We start from the raw sequence: 22530 nt of genomic DNA on the forward strand, positions 1-22530 counted from the left end.
GTTTTCGCCATTTTGTAGGCGTTCAAAATTGAAATTCGAATTCTTGACAGAATTTTAACCAAAAAACTCACTTTTTTGGTCAAATCTTCGCAAAATATTGGAAAAAAAATAGTTGTAATAAACATACGAACTTAGCCTTTCCACACTTGTTATTTTAAAAATTTATCGTGTTTCCACATAGGAACTACGGGAAAACATACATTATATATATATATATGATCAGCTTCAATTATTAAATATACGCTGCTTAAATATTTACTGTCCTCAGACGTCGTCGTTCTCGAAAGAAGAGAACTTATAAGACTTAACAAAGATTTTACTCTACATCTTTCGTAAAATTCACTCTATTAATTTTGTTTTATTAATGAGTTGTAAGTATTAGATTGGAGATTAAATACACATCAAAAGAAAATCCCTTTACCACCTATAAAAACTCATTTTTCCGTTGAAATTACTTAAAAGTACTCCATCAAAAGTTTTCGAGACAAAAAATATATACAGAAATATCAGCAGTCCACTTCTACTCCCCAAAAGAGTTTAATTAAAAAGACATTAAATCAAGTTGGAAACAAGGAAAAGCACTTCATTTCAACAACAAAATGCATTTGGAAAAGGCAAAAAAACGCTGACGAACTAATTTACTCTCCAATTTTTTTCTTTATTTCAAGCAGCTAACCGAGAGCTAATGATTTTAATTTGGTCTTAAAAATACTGACGCTGCCAAGTCATGCCGAAAAAGCAGAATAAAGCGAAAGATAATAGAAATTAAATGCACATGAGATGAATGCAAAGAATAAGAATTGTAATATACTTAAGTGGGGATTTTTTGTTATTTCTTACTTTTAAAGTAGCAGAAAGTTAAAAACTCATTTCAAGAACAAAGTTTAAATAACAATAGGGAAAGAGAAAATGGGTGCAGGAGAGATAAAGAAAAAAGTATTTACATACATACAAGTCTATATACGGCAGCTGTTGGCTATAAATACAGCATTCGACAGCCATATCTTAACATCACTGCTATCAGTGGCTTGTTTATGCGTTGCACATATGACAGCGCAGGACTTGATTTATAGCGGAAACGATCGTCGCTTTGATCAGCGCTCACATAACCAACCATAACAAGCTTCACGTATAACACCCAAGCCTGAATACTCGAAAATATATAGCGAGAAAAATAATTGTGATTACCGCGCTAAAGAGACTGTACACCATAGCGGTATGAAATGCTCTGAGCTGCATACGCCCTGGCGCCCTTTAACTGTTCATTGGCAATGTTTATGTTCTTTCTTTATTCTATTTCTCTTTTGATCGCCTTTTCTATTTTGTTTTATTACCTTTTCCTCCCTTTATTCGCTCTTTATCTAATTATGCATTCCAATTCATTCCTGCACTTTCTTTCTATTTTCACTGTTCCACGCTGCTGTGGCTTTCTGCATTAGAGAGCCTATGAACACATGTGGCAAAGTGGTTTGTGTTTTGTTTTTATCACTTGTTTTCTTGCTTCCATTTACGTATGCGTGAAACTGGTGTGTTTCATTTGTAGCGATGTTTATACTCCAGGCGCGTTGTTGTTATTAACACTGAAGATATGCTACAAGCCACATGAGTATGACAGGTCTAACTGTACACAGCTGTAATTTCACACACTCATATATGTATAGATAATTAATATGTTTAACCTGTGGGCTTAACAAAATGACTGAATATAAGGAGTTTAATACATATATCGGGTACATTTATATAATAGATCGTCTTATCCCTAAATGCGAAAGAGAAAATAAGTTTCAGAGGAAATAGAACTTCAGTAATATTTTCAAGAAGAATTAACTTTGTAGCTTAAATAGGGCAGTAATGCTTTCAATTAAGGAAATACATATTCCTATACAGAAATATATATAGTTACCGATATCATTTTAGTAATACTTTGGAACACAGTCAATAGATCTATGTATTAGAATGATTCTACTAACAAAAAACCTCAATCAGTGAGACACAGTTAAATATAGAGCAATACAGTAATACCCGCTTAAGTGCCATTTCTTACCATGCAAGACTTTTGGGACCCTAAGGCAGGTAAGGCATTTAAATGAATCCCGATTAAGTGCCCCGAGGTACTTACCAAGCATTTTCTCAAATATTTCGATATTATATTTTTTCTATTAGAAAGAAAGTCACTTAAGCGGGGATCACTGTATATGATAAAAATGGGAACACATGAACATTAAATAATTTAAATGTAATTGTTTAGCCAAATTAATTGATCAATTAAAATTTTGATTGAGAAACCAGTTTTTGCCCTTCACACTACCGGCTACTCGATAACCGATCAGCTGTTATACATTTTTGTTTTTGCTTTTCATAAGAAGTTGGCAAGTTTCTTCAGGAAGTTTCTTCAGCATTTTCAAGTCGATTAAAATTCAAATAAAGACGAATGGAGATTTTTATTTTGTATGGTAAAACGTTTTAATCGAGCAGACGCCGGTTAATTGATCAATTAGCTCCTGGGCGAAAAGGCTATTACCAACTTCTTTTGAAAAGCTAAAATAACAAGTAAATAGTTAAGTTCGGGTGAAACCGAACATTTTATACTCTCGCACTTTATTTATTTACTTTAATATAGTATATAGGAGCTGGGTAATTCATGGACCGATTTCAACTATTTTTGCCACCTAGATATATTTTTGCTGATATATCTGACATATCAACCGATATCTATATTATAAAGTCCAATGAAGGTTTGAAACCCCTAATAGTTAGGTATATGGGAGCTAGGGGAAGCGAGCTACAGAAAATTTGATGGTTCTCTTGAAATTGCTCAATTATTAGCAACGGAAAATACTTTATTGTTACTGCCTTTATTATTTCAGCCGTACCCTCACTTATAACTCAAAAAATTTCATCTAAGTTTTTGACTTCTGACGATTTTTTTTTTTGATATCTGAATTATTATAATTTCTTTTACCCACATTAAATAAAATAGAGCATTTGAGCAGTACAAAAAATTTGGTGTCATTAACTGTTCAAACTTCGTAGATAAATAGAAAACAAATTGGATGTGCTAACCTGATGACCAAAAATAAAGCACACTTTTCGGCTAAAAACAAAATTAAGTGTAATAACCAAAAACACTATAACGAGATATTTTTATGGTTTGCTCTCTTAACCAGAGTCTGTTGATACATAGATGAAAAAATTAAAAAAGCAAACCAGCTTTAAGTTAAGATCACAAAATCAGAAGCAATTATATTAGTCTGATGAATTTGTGCTAATCTGATGACATTGAGTGTATATACTATACATTAGGAACCAATGAAGATAGTGCAATAAAACTTTACACAAATACTGTTTATCATCTGTGGCATCATTGGTGGAAAATTTGTCGAAATCGGACTATAACTTATCAATGCTCCGGATATCGAACATGAATGCCTATGTAATTTTTCACCGAAAATATATAGGGAATATTTTCCTTTTAATAATGTGTCTCTTTAACAAAAATGCTTAAATTCATAACTTCTCCTAGCTCCCATATAATTAATTGTAGGATTTTCAGAAATACGATGGGCTCTATTCCGCCTATATCGGTTAATATTTCAGATAACTTAGCCAAATTAAATAGTCTTGGATATAGTGTATCTTGGTGGTGAAATGTGGGAAATCGGTCCAGGAATTACCTCAGCCTATATACTATGTATGGTGATTTGGGTTTTTCTATTGGACTTTATACCGAATATATGGGTCGAATTGTGTGTTGTCTTAATAACATTATATCAATAAATTCCGGCAGTATAAAATGTTCGGTGGCACCCGAACTTAGCCCTTCCTTACTTGTTCTATAGATATGTCTAATTTTTTTTATTTATTTTGACAAATGGAGCCGATTTTAAGATTACATCTTATATAAATAATGATTTATTGTGTGAAAAATATGTAAATAACAAAATAAAAAACGAGTGTATAACTTTTGAAACTATTTAAATGGCTTCAACATAAAATTCAAAAACAAATTCACAGATTTTTGCAAATCTAAAATTTATTAGAAGAAAACATTATCCTTCATAAAGTTCAGAGTTAAAAAAGACAAGAAAAATATTAAAATTTTCAAAAACTGATCCAACGGAATTAACTATAGTAAAAAAAAATCCAGAAAAAAAAATCTTCAAAAAATACTTAGATATCTTTTAATTTTATTTTCGAGAGTTTGTAAAAGGAATTATCTATAATAATTTATACCTTAACTGATAAATGTGGGATACATTTTTATCTGCTCTCTTGCATGAACTGTAAAAAAAAGTGCTCTGCACAACGGAATCTGGAAAGCATACACGCCTATAAAAAAGAGCTTACAAAATATTTTTTGAAAGTATTAACTTAAACCATCGTACCGACAACATCTACTAAAAAGCGAAAAAAATATTTTAATTTCTTTTAAAATGGCGGCACCAGCGTTGACAAGCTTAGAGGCATTCATAATTGCAAGTCAATCCTATCGGCGAGTCAAATATACAAAACAGCAAATTGCATTTTTGGAAAGTGAATATAGTCGCGATAAGTTCGCGAAAAAAAGCGACGCACATTTATTGCAAGCTATATCGGAATGACAGAGAATCAAGTCAGGAATTGGTTCCAAAACAAACGAACAAAAGGCAAGGAAAATAAGGGAAACAAAAATAATATCGAAACGATGAAAGTAACACAAAACGTTAAAAACATAGAGCATACCTCGACTAACCAAATATGCCCAACGGAAAATAATGCAGCGAAACTGGAAATCATGAATCAACATAAAAGAGATGCAATCTGGATGATTATAAGATATTTGGAAGATCCCAGACTATTTTATGCGCCGAACACATACGATGTATCAGCAGACTTGGATGATCTGATGACCATAATCCATAACGATCTAATTGAAGATGCGCTGCTACAATTTGATAATATGGAGAAAGGAGCGGATACAACTATTTATGCGGATAATACCGTACAAGAAAAGTTGAACGATTTCAGTAGTCAGGAAAACATGGACAACAAAAACGAAAACATTCCGAAAACATACAATACAGACAATTTATACCAAACGCAAAAATTAGCAGATGGGATCCGAGAAGAAATAGAGAACGTAGAGGATATGCATAAGCTCCTATGTTATTTTTAGAAAATGTCAATAAACAACTTGTGAAAAATTAGCTAAAGAGTCAAGTTGAAAAAATATATATGAGAGAGGCTTAAGCATGTTACTTATATGCTGTCACACGTGTGACAATCATCATTTATTTCTCAGTAAATTGTTTCACCAAAGAATCTCAATATTGTGTGTTTCTCTCCTTTAAGTATGCAAACGATTTTCGTACAAAGTCGCTGACAAACTAATTTACTCTCCAACTTTATTTCAAGAAGCTAACCGAGAGCTAATGATATTAATTTCTTCTTCAAAATACTGACAATGGTAAATTATGCCTGAAAAAGCAGAATAAAAGGGAAGATAATAGAAATTAAATGCACAAGAGATGAATGCAAAGAAGAAGGGATTTTTAGTTTATTTAAACTCTCACAACAAAGTTGCTAAAAATTTATTGTAGTTTTGTTCACTTAACGGTAGTTTGTAAGTCATAAAACTAAACGAGTTAGATATAGGGTTATATATATCAAAATGATCAGGGTGACGAGACGAACCAAATTCCGAATGTCTGTCTGTCCGTCCGTGCAAGCTGTAACATGAGTAAAAATTGAGATATCTTGATGAAACTTTGGTACATGTATTTCCTGGTACCATAAGAAGGTTAAGTGGGCGAAATCGGCTTACTGCCACGCCCACGAAATAGCGACAACCGAAAACCTATGTATAAAGCGCCATTACTAAGCCATAAATGATACTATGAAAGTGAAATTTGGTAAAAGGGATCGTTCTAAGAAGGGGCATAAATGCAATAATAATAATTTTTTTGGGAAAGTGGGCGTGAACCTGTACCCTACTTAGTGTTTTGTACATATCTCGTAAACTACTTAACCTATATCAACGAAACTCTCAGCGGTCGTTTTCTTCAGGCACTTCCTTATACATTCTTAAAATAATGAAAACCGGATTATAACCACGCCCACCACCCAAAAAAGGGTAGGTTGATAATTACTAAAAATGCGTTAATTCTATTAGGAAAACAACCAGAAACCTTAAACTTCATTATAAAGAAGGTACAGAAGCGCTGCACTTGCATTGGTATACACAATTTTAAATGGGCATGGCTCCGCCCACTTATGAGTCAAAAGCCATATCTCCGTAACTACTCGAACAATTTCAATGAATTCATATTAATTTCGGTTCATAATATCTTCCTGACTTGTCAATGATATGTTATGAAAATAGGCCAAATCTGTTCAATCACGCCTACTTCCCATATAACAGAACTTTGAAGTCGAATCGTTTACTTTACAATATATAAAAACTAAGCACTTGTGAAGATATCGGAACAAATACTGCAATTTAAATGTGGTATCGCCCTTCTAAAAATCGTCGAAATCAGTCCATAAGTATTCAATAGCCTATAAATCGAACATGAGGACCTCAAAGCTTCTAATAAATTTTTAACGAGAATATAGGCAAGTCTCTCAGATATTTTGAAGGAACTCAGAGTGAATATTTTTCTTTTAATAATATGTCTCCGTGCCAAAAATGAATGAAATCTGTCTTAACTTCCTCTAGCTCCCATATTCATAATATTAGGGTTTTCAAACTTTCAATGGACTTTATACCATGTATATGCCGAATATGTGGGTCAAATTTTGTGTTCTCTTAATAAAATTAAATAAATAAAATGCTAGAGTATGAAATGTTCGGTTACACCCAAACTTAGACCTTCCTTTTTTGTTTACTTTTAAAGTAGCAGAAAGTGAAAAGCTCATTTCAAGAAGAAAGTTTAAATAGCAATAGGGAATTCGGAAAATGGGTGTAGGAGAGAGGAAAAGGCATATACCGCAGCTGTTGGCCCTAAATACAGCATTCGGCAGCCATATCTTACACATCACTACTATCAGTGGCTTGTTTATGCGTTGCATATGACAACACTGGTCTTAATTTATAACGGAAGCGAACGTCGCTTTGGTCAGCGCTCACATAACCAACCAGATCAAGCGTCACGTTTAACACTCAAACCTGGATACTTTGAAAAATATAGCCGGAAAAAAATATTTTGAATACCGTGCTAAAGGCGCTGCATACGCCCTTTAAATGTTCATTTTCAATGTTTATGTTGCTATTCGTTTCGTTTATTCGCATTTCTTTATATCACATTTTTTCGCTTTTGAACGCTTTTTTTATTTTATTTTATTTTATTACAGTTTTCTCCCTTTACTCGTTGTTTATTTAATTATGCTGCTTTTATTTAACTTTATATTTTCAATTCAATTCATTCCTGCACTTTCTTTCTATTTTCTCTATTCCACGCTGCGGTGGTTTTCTGCATTAGAGAGCCTATGAACACGTGTGGTAAAGTGGTTTTTTCACTTGCTTTCTTGTTTCCATTTATTTATGCATGTAACTGGCATGTTTCATTTGAAACGGTGTTCATGCTCAAGGCACATTGTTGTTGTTATTACTGAACACATGCTACAAGCCACATGAGTGTGGCATGTCTAAGCGTACACAGCTGTAATTTCACACTCTCATATATGTACATATAGATAATTAATATGTTTAACCTGTAGGCTAAATGCATTTAAACATAAGCATATACACATTTCTGTATATACACGGGTTTAATATTATATTATATGGGTCGAGCCTTGAAACTACATGAAACACTCTAGGAAAACAATACCAGAGCCAGAAAGCCTGGAGTTCCAGCTGTAACATCTTCAAAACAATGAGGTCTAAATAAATTGGAAATTGAGCTACAACTGTTATTTTCTGCGACCCTATTAATACAAAGAAGACAAGAGTTATCTAAAAGCTCATCATTTCCCAATATATAAAAAAGAAAATATATCCTCCGGATAGTACAATTGAATACAGTACTCTTCGATGTAAGTAGAGTTTCGGCAATGTTTTCTAAGAAGAAAAACATAATTTGTAGCTTAAAGCAAGTTGGAAACCACCTGCACAAAAATTTCTCATTATTGATGGACTATCCATAGTGAATTATGATTTTTTTATAAAGAATAATAAAAAGACCTAGACAATTTTCAGTTTAAAATTTTAATCCAGGCAAAATAATATCTTATCACTATAATTTTTTTACTATCAAGTTTTTTGATACTATGAGACAATAGCCGGGCTATACTCTAAATTGCAAACAAAGTATCATCTAATACTGAATGCTATACCTGATAACTGTTGCTAATAGCCTTTTCGGACAGGTGTTAATTATTCAATTAGCCGATGATTAATTAATCGATGTACGTCACAAGAGAAAAATTTTATTTTACTACATTAATTTTTAATAGAATACAAATCGAGTTGAAACTGGTATGAAACGCTGCGAGTTGCTGTCTACGCTGTTATTTAGGCTGTGCTTATATAAAATAGCAATCAACTGATGAAATTTACCAAAATTTTATAAACAGCAAAAACAAAAATGTACAACAGCTAATCATTAATTGATTTCTCAATTATAATTTTAATGTATTAAATTAATTTGGCTATGCGAAAATCTTATAATAGCGTTTTTACACAGCCATATTGATTGATCAATCAAAATTTTTATTGAGAAACCGTTTTTGCCTTTTGCACAGACGGCTACTCGATAGCCGATCAGCTGTTGTACATTTTTGTTTATTTTCATAAGAAGTTGGTAAGTTTTATGAGCTGATTGATATTTTTAGCAGCGAAATCTACCGTAGTTTTTATCAAAAAATTCAGGCAATCGCAGACGTCTTTGTCGCAGAGTTGCATTTGATTTCCAAGTCGATTAAAGTTCAATTAGAAGTTAATGTAGATTTTTATTTTGTATGGTAAATCGAACTAAATCTGCACTTTAATCGAGCAGAGGCCCGTTAATTGATCAATTACCTCCTGTGTAAAAAGGCTACGAGACAGCAGGTGTGAGTACTTGTCAAGCACTTTCCCCCAATTTGAGAGTAACTTAGTTTGACTGATTTTCGAATGTTCGCTAGGAATGATCTTGAATTTGAAATCTCGTAGTTTTATCTAGTACTCATGTACATATTTTTTAAAAGGCATGCTTAAAGCGCGTTAGATACTTTGAGCTGTATCTAAAAGCTTCTGTTCCAAAAAATAGTGGTGGTATAAAGACATTTTTGAAAACAATTTGAACTTTACACAAAAAACAATCGTTATATCAACATATTTCTTCCTTAAACTAAATAATAATTCAACTTTACATATCTATTTGAAGTCCTAGAGAGCATATACACTTACTTTATATCGGTCGTTAAATATATCAGGTATACGTTTGTTGTTAAACTAATTTCAAATTGTCAACACAGTCATGTCGATAATCATGATTTAGTAAACTTATTAAATCTTATATCTCGGCTAATATTTACACTATTTTAAGCAAACGAATTTCTTTAAGGAAAGAGCAAGTTTTTCAATTATCCAACTCTTCTGCGTAAGCGAAATAATAACGTTCGAACCTTTATTACCACGCTGCACTACCGAAACAGTACATCATTTTACTGTTTGACACATATGTATGATATAACCCAAACATATGGGTTTCTTACTATTATACCAAAGCCTAGTGGTTAGGTCTCAGTTGCAAGCATAAGCGTAGATGTGTTAAACACATCTATTTATTTAATATATATACACGCAACAGCACCCAGCAATTGTGACATTTGTTGCTGGTAATGAGTAGGTGGAGGAGATGAAAATATACAACAGTGCGTATGAGCAACATGTATGCAAGTAAAGCTGCCTGTATAGCATATATGCCCACACAGTATACACATATGCTCCCAGCGCTTTATGATACTCGTATAAGTATATATCTACCCCATCTGTGCGCATTGTAATAAAAACAGTGACCATGCATTTTCGTTGCAGTGAAACATGTCCTCCTTTTTCTCTCATATTTATTTTTCTTGCAGCCAAGTTTCTTCCAAGTATAAGTTGGCGTTATTTTTCTGCGGCAATGTCAACGTTATGTATGGCGTATAAAGGCAACTGCTATAATGCTTTATGAAAAGCTATATGAGGCTTTATACACACACTTGCATTTACTCGTATATTGTATGTATACATTTCTGAGGCGAGCACTTGCCTGAGGTCTTGTGCTGTCCCACATTAAGCAAGCAGAAACTTACTCCCTCACATAGTTATGACGCTGCTAATCTTTAGGTTCACTCATCTGTATGTGCCACTGCAATTTGTATTACATAAGTCATGAGCCACAGTGGATTGCTATGAAATAATGCTTGGTGGTTGTGCAGAATTTTTATTAACAAATAAAGTAATAAATAATATTCTCGACATTTCAACAGTTGTAAGGCATGCTTACTTATATTTTGTATTTTCTGTACGGGATTATATTGCAGTATAGCTCGAGATTTCAAGTGTTTGTCTAAAGTGACCGTTGTGCGTGTGTGTGTAGAAGTCAGGCAATCTACTTAAGTTCATGCTTTGCTGAATTCGAAAGGAAGTTGGCTTTAGGGATATATTGCATTAATTTTTGAGTGGAATGTAATAATAGTAATAAATTGTGGCAAATGTTTTTTTCACACTTTTTAGCACCGAAAAAGGTATTTAAGTTATATTTTAAAGGGTTACAAATCGGTCAGTTCACCTTAACATCTATACATCTTTGAAAGGTCTTGACATAACCTACAAAACGACACTATGCATGATTAGTTTGGATATAGCGTTCAACAGACATAGACGAGTAAACATGGGAGTCCACTAACGCCGAAAACCGCGGTACTTTTAAGTATTCCTTCGTTAGAGGCAAATTCGCTAGAGAAACATTCCGTGAGATTAATGGTGTTTTGGGGGTGGTACTCTATCACTTCGAATTGCGGAGGAATGGATCTAGCCGGCGGAAGACCTGTGACGAATACAGAACAAATCATGGAAATCATACATACGACAATATCAAGTGAAAATAGTCGTGGTCGAAGGCCGGTGAATCGTGCCAAACAGTGGCCAAGCCGGGATTGACGGCCAGGAAGGTTTTTCTGTGTTTTTGGTGGGGTTGGAAGGGAATCATCCATTTGAGCTGCTCCCATAACGCTCCCAGACGCTTAATTCTACCATCTACTGCGAACAACTGGACCGCTTGAAGCAGGCGATCGACCAGAAGCGTCCAGAATTGGTCAACAGGAAGGGTGTAGTGTTCCACCAGGACAATGCCAAGAAGCTACGGGAGCTCGGGTGGGAGGTTTTATCGCATCCACCATATAGCCCGGACATAGCACCAAGTGATTACCACCATTGCGAAAGCCCTTGGTGGTGTAAAGTTGACCTCAAAAGAGGCTTGTGAAAAGTGGCTGCCCGAGTTCTTCGCAAATAAATAGGGCGGCTTCTACGAGGGAATTTATGAAGTTGATTATCGAACGAAACTGCGCATATTTGAACTAAATCCGATCACCGTAACACTTTTTAGAAAGCATTGAATAAAGAGCAAAAAAGCGGAAGTGAGATATTTGACAATCTAACACGTTCAATGATAAAGTTTTTTGCTTTGTACTAACTAAAACATAGCATTCTCTTTAGTATTCATAAAATGTTAAAGAAAATATAATTTTACTGAGAAAATTAGTAAACTTAGAATCTTGAAAATAAATCTGATTTATGTACCAGCTGATCACCCTTATATAAATCTATGAATAAATACATAAATTTCTTCCATTAACAAATCAATTAGATATGATAAATTATTAATTTCGAAACAATTATCCTTAAATTAACCCAATCAAACCTAAATATAAATATCAAGAAATTATATATATATATACAAATAGACAAATATATAATATCTGCCTTAAATATCCTGCATCTATAATCCACTACCACTGAAAGTGAATAATAAATTCAATTTCCAAAATGGTTTGCAACCGTTTGCGCTACTTTTGTATTTCCAAATAGTATAACTTAATAAATACTTCTTAATTATGCTAATTAATCTCCTTGGAATTTTAATGTAATTACATAAGTACGCGCGTGAATAAAGCCAAAAAGTGCGCAACCATACAAATAATTGTCCACAAAGCCAAACGCGATGAGCCGCCATAGCTGCAACTACATATATTCATACACATGGACATAAAGCCAGAAATAATTATCTTCACTCGACCGAAGACCAAAGACAATAGCAAGCCATTGTTGGGTTAATGTCGTAATGACAATAAATTCATTTAATATTAATATCATGAGTCAATGAGGCATAAAATGGGCGACACAATAAATTATGTAAACGAAAATGTTGCTATAGGAGCGCATTTATACATATATACAGAAGTATATGTATAGAGTGATATACATACATATATGTACTGTATGTATGGTTAAACACAAATATATATGAAATATAATTTTTCTGATAATATTTACGGCACGTAGCCTATTGTTTCTGGGTGAGTTAATGACAATGGTAAGGCAATATATCACGCCTTTTCGAAAATACTGAAACAATTACAGTTAGGTGTACTCGTATGCTGTGTTATTGCTGTAGTTTCATTTCAGTAGAAATTATTGAAATCCACACTATATATTATAACATCTTCTTTAATTGCATATATTCCACAATTGCACTTTTATGGCTTCATTTACATAATTGAAATCGTTTAAATTGCAACTCAATTCATATTTAAATTAATGTTCTGATATATGTACAAAAGAAATTTTAAACATATAATATAAGAATATAAAAACAAGAAAGGAAAGGCTAAGTTCGGGTGCAACCGAACATTTTACACTCTCTCAATTTATTGACGAAATTTTATTAAGGTAACACACATTTTTACTCATATATTCGGCATAAAGTCCAATAGAATAACGAAAATCATCATATATAGTATATGAGGGCTGATTCCTGAACCGATTTCACTCATTTTCCTCTCCAAGGTACACTATGTCCAAGGCTATAGGCTCACTTATTTTTGCTAAGATATATCACATATTAACCGATATATGTGAAATAAAGCCCATCATATATTGAAAAACCTTTAATTAGGTATATAGGAGCTAGGGAAGTTATGACCCGATTTTAATAATTTTTGGTACAGAGACAGACTATTAGAAGAAAAAGATTCCCTCTGAATTACATTAAAATATCTGAGAGATTTACCGATATTATCGATGAAAAATTACCATTAGGCACTGACTTATTCATGTTCGATATCCAGGATCTAGAAAAGTTATAGTCCGATTTCAACAATTTTCCATAAGTAAAGCCACTGATAAACAGTATTTGTGTAAAGTTTAATTCCCCTATCTTCATCGGTTCCTTCTGTATACACTATAAAGTGAGGGAATCGGATAGAATTCAAATTGAGTTATATGCGAAGTAGTCGTGGTTGCAAACCAATTCCACCCATTTTCCATCCGTGTCATCATGGTATGAAGAAAGAGTTATTTATTGAAATCAGTCGAGTAGTTTCTGAGATATGGTTTTGACCCACTTTTCAAAAAAACATTACATCCAGATATGCCCCTTCCTAGTGCGATCCTTTATACCAAATTTTACTTTTTATTTTCACTTAGTTATTTTGCTATCCGACCCGGGTACCCGGTCACCGTGGTTCACCTGCGCAAGAACGCTGGACATGCAGACTACGCATGAGCTCGTCAAGCGCTGGTCAACAACATGTGGAGCGTAAAAGGTCCTTTGAACTGCTTTCTCTGGGCAAGGTCCATGTCAGCGCGATCATTGGTGTGCTTCCTGCACATTGTCCATGCGTTGAGACTTAGGATCGTGACAGATATATGTTACCAAAGCTGTATGGAGGAAGGCGAGGTGGACTCATCTAAGCATTTCCTTCTCCACTGTCCAGCTTTTGCAGACTGAGGTTGAAACACCTCGGAGGTCCCATTTTCGGCTTATCCAAGCGAATTGACAAATTCGTAACAGATTCCAAGCGTTTTGCTGAATCTTAAGGGTCTTTGATCCACCGGGAGTTTACTGGTATCACAATGGACAGCTCTCTAAGCTGCCTAAGTGAGATCTTCTGTAAGATCTGTGAGATCTGCCTACGTACCTAGCCTATGACACTTTATAGGTTTTAGGTTTTCGTAATTTCGTGGTCTAGTCATCCTGATCATTTTGATATATATAACCCTATATCTAACTCGTTCAGTTTTATGACTTACAAAAAACCGTTATTTGAACAAAACTATAATACTCTTTTAGCAACTTTGTTGCGAGAGTATAAAAATATTTAAAGAAAAACATATAAAATTTGTTTGTGTAATTTCTTCCTGTATGAAGAAAAGAAAATTAATTGAAAAAATATGACTTAACATAGCATAACATAACATAGGTGATAACATGGCATAGCATAACACAGCCCGACAAAATTAAAAAAAGTTTGCTTCTTTGAATTTATCAACTGATTTTAGTTAATTTGGGTGCGCTGAACTCAAATCTGTAACCTCCACTTATTTTTTCAGGTCATAAGTTAAATGGAGGCTATAGAAAAGCTATATTTACTAGCAAATTTACTAGAAACAGTTGATAAATTCAAAGAAGCAAATTGAGTGTTGGCCTGTGTAATGTAACATAGCTTAACATAACATAACTTAACTTAACATAGCATAACGTAATATAAAATTACATCGCACACAACATTACATAACATAACTTAAATCATTAAAATAAAATATATTTATAACACATGATTTAACATTATTTCTTCATTTAAAAGTGGAACAGTATCCACCACAAGTCTATTCTACCCAAACTAACACATACACACTTATACAATCTGAGACAATTTAATTTCTAAATAGAAATTTACAATTGCGCGAATGACATAGTAATAATTGTGATGTGCCACAGCAGGAACGCCGTAACGCTACGGTACATAAAAATCAATGAGCTTCACCCGTTCATGCTCCAGTGAGTGCCGAGTAATAGTGACAAACCGTTGGCACAGGCGGTCAAGAGTCGAGGTGTGAAACCTTTTAACCAACCAATGGCTCGCACATGCCACACAATTACGCCAGCAGACCGGTGAATGGCAACAAAGTAGCAATATATTGTTTTAGTACAATATACATTCTCCTATATACATATAATGGTATAGCGTATGGCAGCTAAAACAGTTGGCTCGCTGTCGGGCAATTGGTGTCGCTGCATAGTTGAAGTGATGTTGCAGTGATGCGTGCAACCGCTTTGCCGTCTCTAATACGCACATACCTGCATACATTGGGTGCTACGTACAATGAATATATAGTAATATACATAATTACACATACGTGTAGCGCTGGCATTACATCGGCCCTCAAGCAAAATATATAAAAAGTATATATCTTTACATACATACATAAGTACACTTAAATGTGCCCTTCAGCGAAATTGCTTTCTAGCTATTTAAATACTTCACAGGCTGGTAATTCACTCCGAAGCACTTTGCAAAGCACACTCACATGATTATTATTAATCGTATATAAAGTAGGAAGGCAAATATGTTGTTTAAAAAATTAAATTTCTTTATGGGAATTTAAGCGACTGAGTCCTTGTAAAAATTATCCACTTAGCTTATCGATTTCGGGTATACATATACTATATACATAAATATTTATTCTAAATCGAAGAATTAAACAATAGTTCCATACATGTATATTGCGAAACCATTTCTATAAGTCAAACCCTAAAAGTAGGCTATTGTTTTTGTAATCACATTTCTCCGAATTACGAAACACAGCCCATGAAAAAGGCGAGCAGACAATAAATTTTCATTCAAGCACCTATTACAAAGAAGAAAAAATTATAATCGCTGTGTGGCTTGCTATTTCCACTAATAAATTGAACCCTAACTGTAGGCAATAATTTTGTTATTTCATAATTTTCAACTAAATCAACAGGCGATAGCGCAAATCGATGGCCTTTGTTTTTGGAGGCCTTTTAGGGCGATCCTATTTTGATACTGATATTGATTAGTCATAAAATTAATCATTATTAATTAGTCATTAAAATAATCCTTAATGTAGGCTACATTGAGGAATGTTGAAAACGCTGCCTACATTTAGGGTGAATTCATATAAAAATTCAATTTAAGCAATTCTCCGGAAAATCACGGAGTCTTTGACAAATATATTTATTAATAAATTATACGATTTTAAATATTATTTTGTATATAGTGCTAACTGATAGTTTTTTTAGTTCCGAGCTTAAGATTTCTTGGAATTTAGACATATTTTATATATGAAGTAATAAATTTTCTTAATTTAAATATATAATATATATAATCAACACCGACGACTTTGATTCCAACAATTTCTTCCATCTTCCAAATTCGTTAAAGCACAATGTTCAGGACTGCTACTTGATTTTGAGTAAGATACGTCTGGTGTGTGTTTTAATGAATTAACATCGACGCATAGTGTGGGTCTTAGGAAATTAATATCGATGATATGATTCGTATCAACATCAATATGAGCAGCTTCGCCTTGTGTATCCAGAAAGCTTAAGTTAATATCTTGATCGAAACTTAAATCGTTAGTTTGCTCAATAATTTCCTTGCTATACATTTCATCAAGCACTAGTAATTCGACTAAAATATCTTTTTTACTTTTCAATTTTGGTGCTTCCGATGTACGCGGTATATCGCAAATGGCCAAGGGCACATGGCATTTAGGTAGGGTTAGTGTCTGCATTGTTCTTGTATAATTGGATAACAATATTTCCCCTTGTAGTCTACCTGTGAACCAATAATATACGTGTGCTTCTTCCAGACCTAAATAAAGCGCTAACCACCTTATACGATGTGGCTTGGGATAGGGATTTACCTGGTATTCCATCTCTAAAACATAATTTTGTTTTGGGTTTAAATCATGGCGATCACGTTTGTTATAGGCAACAATCTCCTGTGTAGTTGCTGTTGGGTTAGTATTTGCTGTTGAGATGGCCCTAAACTTTAATGCTTCTTGAAACATTTTCTCGAAATCTTTATAATTATTATTAGAATGTTGATATAAACTTATTGATGTCGTTAAGATATCATGTGTGCTTCGCTCAAAAGCAGTCGTATTACAATTATATTGAAATATTTCCTTCTTGACTATATATGCTCGCCATTCAAAATTGAAAATGTCTGCCATTTTTGCAATGTTATAGAGGAAAATAATAATTTAAGTCACTTTACTTTTATTGAGGTTAATTGAAATATTTATTTCAGAAGAGAGTTGTTATGTTTCAGTTGAACCACATTTTTTGACTGCCAACAAAGAATGCGAACAATTTAATATATATTTTTATTTTTAATCTTTCGGTATGGTACATTCAAAAATATTTTTTCGTAAAATGACAATAAATGAGTTTGATGGAGGATTTCAATACATTGCGATTCACGAACTAATCAAATTACAGGCGAACATTTTCTTCATACGCGCTTAATTTGACCTATTAGGCTCATTTAGGCTTATAAACTTCAAGTTTTATAGAAGTTTCTTGCAAAACATTTAGTCCAATGTTTAATGGGCTTTATAATGAATCAAAGACCTCTGCAGATCTTTCAAAACGCCGGAAATGTATAGGACTTCTATATATATATGTATATATCTATATATAGGAACGAATAGCACTAAAATAAATCTCGGGACCACAAACGAATGTATAATAGATCTTTAATAGTTCAATAATCTTTTCTAACAGAGTAAATAAATATGATTGATGTGATTTTAGGGCGAACAGGGAAGGTGTCTCTTGATCAGCTCGTTACAAAAGTAGATCGATAGGGACAGCAAACGACGCAATATTTTTCGCGCTTTTTTGACATTTCTCTTCAGTAGGGTTTGACATTTCATTATGGAATGATATACGATCCAACAAAGAGTCGAAATTATTAAAATTTAAAATCCGCAGGCACAGTACAAAATGTTCCCGTGCCAATGAGATAAAGAAGTGTCCGTAGTGTCGAGAATATTGCTGCCGCTAGCGCATCAATTGAGGAAGACCCAAATTAGACTCTCTCACATCGTTATCAAGCGTTGAAAATCTCTGTGATGTCGTTGTGGCGAATTTTGTAAAAAGATCTTGGCCTACATCCTTCCAAGATCAAATTGACGCAAGAACTGAAGCCGCTTGACCACCAGAATCGTCGTATGTTCGTGAATTGGGCTGAGCTATAACTTGAAAATTATCCGGATTTTCATCGAAAAATCATTTTCTGACCCCATTGAGCTAATTTCTGGCGGAATGATTTCGTCAATAGGCAAAATATGCGTTATTGGTCAGGCAGCAATCCACACTCCATGAGTCATTTGCATCCCGAAAAAAAATACGATTGGGTACGGTTTATGGGCCGACGGCGTCATTGGGCCGTACTTCTTCCGTAATGATCAAGACCTGCTCGTTACTGTGAATGGGAATCGCTACCGCTTACTGATAACCGAATATTTTTGGGCCGAATTGGATGATATAGACTTGGACATATGTGGTTTCAACAGGACACCGCCACAAGCCACACAACGTATGTCGAAAACGATTTATTGAAAATGAAGTTTAGCGAACGTGTTATCTCACGAAATGGCCCAGTCAGACCAATGGAGACACTGCTCTGGCCTCCTTTAGAAAGGTGTGTATTCACTCCGACAGCAGAGCGGCAATACCAGCATTGAAATCGATGACAGTACGCTTTCGGTTAGTTAAGGAGAGTCTTAGATCTCTATTCGGAATGATTGAAACATCTTGGAAGGCTCACCTCCGCGAACCTGGCGAATTGAATAGAATTGATATTAGCCGACTAAAGATTCCAAGCGTTTTGCTAAATCTTAAGGGTCTTTGATACATGAGGATTATTAGAATCAATGGTATCACAAAAGACAGCGCTGTCTAAGTGAGATCTTTCTTTCCTACTAACCTAACCTAACATATCATATGTATGCACTTATCACAAACGAAAGAGTCATAAATTATTACTATTATTCTAAATCGAAAATCCAATTAATATTGAGCAATCGAAAAGCTGTTATTGCAAATATCCATTAGTAATTTACTGTATTTATAGCTCCTAAAAGTCCTCATTTTATTTCACTTTGGAAATTTCGCAATATTCGAAAGCAAATAATAACTTCAAACAAAATTATGAGTTATATAATTTTATTTTTATCACCATCAAAAAACATACATAAGTAATCCATATTGAAAGTAATTTCAATTATTGCACTTGAGCGAAATATGAATTTTCTTCTTCAAACACAATCAATGCGCATTTTAACAGCATTTCCGCCAATCATTTTGCTTGCCATTTCATTTCCACTATTAAATTGGATTCAAAATTATTATTTTTTTTTAACTAAACACTCATAGTTTTCCAATTTAATAAATACAACAGAAAAATGTATTTGCTCAATACCAAGAAGAGTGAAGCGCATTTCGTTGGAAAACGCTTAGTGAAATTGAATTACGAAGGAAATGTGTTTATGGTGAAACCAGCACGAATTTCATAGAAATGCTTTTGTTTCTATTAAATGACCCGGCAATATGAACTCTTGGCAATGTCGTCATAGCCACCACCAACATAATAACCTGCTATACATGCATACATAAATATTAACGTATGCTCTTACAAATGACAGGCGTCCCAAGAGCTTGCTGTGTGTGTGCACATGTGTTTATGGTGAGCGAGCGCGCATTAATTTCTGCCCGACTGCACAACTGGGCTATTAAAATATTTAACTACTAAACCCATTGCCACCTCAGCGAGCGTAGCAAGTAATGCGACATTTACGACTATGCACGTTATGCGGTGGGAGTTCAAACACATAGCGATGTATATGTATATCTGGGTCTGAGCGTATGAGAAATTATACTCATGAGTACAGGTGTACATTTGTACCTACTTACATATACTCGTCTACAACATTAGGCTTTCAGCAACGTGTACATGTTTGGACCTTAAGGATATTTGACAATCCTTTATTGTATTATCGTAGGCATACATGTACGCATATGCTTGAGGGGAGATTGTGGGGCGCTGCAATTGAATTCGGCAAATGGATCGTGCTCCCTCACGGCGCTTGGCAAAACCTTTGTTCTATGTTTGAGTCTCAAACACTCAGTTACACATAATTAAGACTGGTATAGATTTTTTTAAGGATATATATGTTCATATATATGTATATCCTTGAATCAGTTTTATATTCGAAAATGTTTTCCAAGCTACTAAAGGTTTAAGATTTCTCTTAGGATAACTGCAAGTTTAAGGGTTGATATAAGACATCAGGATAAAGTTGATCAACCTTAGCAAAGAGCAACCCAAAGATTGGTCTTAGACTATCGGAGTGAAGACACAACCAGTATATATCATTATTTTCACAAAGCTGATTTCTGATATTGATTTCCATAAACCTGTTAAGCACACCCAGCAGCATTGGCGATAAAGCTCGACGGATATAGTCGTTCGTATTAATCGAATATCTTAAAGTAATGACGGTCATATCAAATGAACTTGTAGAAGAAGAAGCTTAGCTTTTTATGAAAACAGAACACTAACAATAAAACGAAAAAAAGTACTCCAGAACACTCTCATATCAAGGGCCATGACTCTTAATTACCTCAATAAAACTAAGCTCTTTTTTAACAACATTTTCCGAAAATCTCTGAAACATTTGATATATTTAAAAAAAGAAATTTTTATGGATGTACCATAGAGCTATGATCCTTGCCAAAAATTATTCCCTATTAGATTAAATTCTGTCAAATAAGTACCCGGAAATTTGAAATAAAACACAAACAACTTAACAATCTTCTAAATTTAATATATCTGAGGCAATACACTTCTTCTAACGAAGAATCCAAACATCGAAACACTTTTTAAAGCTATATTCCGGGATGATCTTCAGTTCTCGTTGCGAATTAGTTTCGATGTCTGCAATGCTCTCAAAATGGGTTCCACGAAGTGGGAATTTGAGTTTCGGAAACAGGAAAAAGTCACACGGAGCCATATCTGGAGAGTACGGTGGTTGTTCGATGATATTTGTTCAAAAACTAGTTCTCAATAAACGCTTTGTGCGATTCACTTTTTGAAGAAAATTCAGATCTTTTGGCACCAATCGCGTTGCTACTTTCCGCATACCCAAAACATCAACCAAAATATGATAAGCGGTCTCATGAGGTAGGTAGGTAGGAGTCTCTCGCAGACTATAATCACGATTTGCGTTTACCATTTCCTTTATTTTGCCGACGTTTTCTTCAGTTGAAGAGGTCGAAGACCGTCCTGAACGTAGCAAATCGTTCACTTCTTCTCGCCCCTCTTTGAACGATTTATACCAATCGTAAACTTGAGTTTTCGACATTGTTGAATCACCAAATGTGTTTTTCAACATTTCCAACGTTTTGGCACAAGAAATTTCGTTTAAAACACAAAATTTCACACAAACTCTTTGTTCAATATTTTTATACATAGTAAAACTCGCAACGTACACAAAAGGTTGACTTGTTCCTAATGACGCCGTAAACAAACTAAATGACACATAGCAATAAAAATTGACAGAATAGTCGATGATAATTGTGCCAACCTGGGAACAAAATTTTGAAATATTCTCAGCGGTAAAAATTTATTTGACAGAATGTAATATCGGTCCCGGTAGCACCGAAATTTACAAAATTACGGACAACCCTTTCTATACACATAAAACCCCAACACTCACTGTCACTTCCGAGAAAACAAAGCGTAACAAACGGTATTTAATTGAGTGTCCGATAATTAAGCAAAAATTACCAACACCACAGCAAAGTGAGCGCTTACATAGTATAGAAGTATACATTTTAATTGACTTAATCGAATCGAGACGCCTCAGAGCGCAGCCTGTCAACTTCAATTACCCGCAACATTTACGAGTAAACGAGTTTGTGGCAAAAGTTGCAAATGCACAAAAATAACCCGACCGACGACGAACTGCAGCAGCCACTCAGCACTCGCCACAACTTGGAACAATTTCAAAATATTTCAACTAAATTAGGTAAAATCATTTTGGTAAGTTCAATGTGAACACACACACTTACTGTACTACCTAACTGTAAGTGTACATATGTATGAAACACTTTCGAGTGATATGTTGAAACATCAGTGAAAGTTAGCTAAAGACACCAACAATGTGACGGACAGCTGAGGGGTTGAGTGTAGTCCAACCAGGAGTTACAGCGCAGCCAATTTGTGGCTACAGAAGTTTGCACATGAAAATGGGAATATTAAAAAACGCCAAAGTGCAGTGCAATGTGCACAACAAGGACATTCGTGGAGGTGTGAGAGTATGGCGAATTTTCAATTGTGGCAACGAAGTGCTGGTGATTTTTGGTAGATGATTTTATTGTTAGATTTGTGGCATGTTTTCTCAGCACTACATGAGCAGCAGTGCTGCTGGTGCAGCAGAAACTTTGTTGTTTTAATTTAGTAAGATTATTAGATTAAAAGTAC

General features: G+C 34.3%; 2 protein-coding genes across 10 annotated transcripts in view; one reads left to right on the plus strand and one right to left on the minus strand.

The window, feature by feature from the left end:
• The window catches only part of LOC105213749 (chymotrypsin-elastase inhibitor ixodidin-like), a 344198-nt gene that overhangs the window by 307494 nt on the left and 14174 nt on the right, over positions 1 to 22530 (minus strand). The window lies entirely within an intron of this gene.
• Positions 1 to 22530, plus strand: part of LOC105213758 (frequenin-1) — a 151139-nt gene that overhangs the window by 82123 nt on the left and 46486 nt on the right. The window lies entirely within an intron of this gene.

Source organism: Zeugodacus cucurbitae, chromosome 5, assembly GCF_028554725.1.
Source record: "Zeugodacus cucurbitae isolate PBARC_wt_2022May chromosome 5, idZeuCucr1.2, whole genome shotgun sequence".
NCBI lineage: Eukaryota > Metazoa > Arthropoda > Insecta > Diptera > Tephritidae > Zeugodacus > Zeugodacus cucurbitae.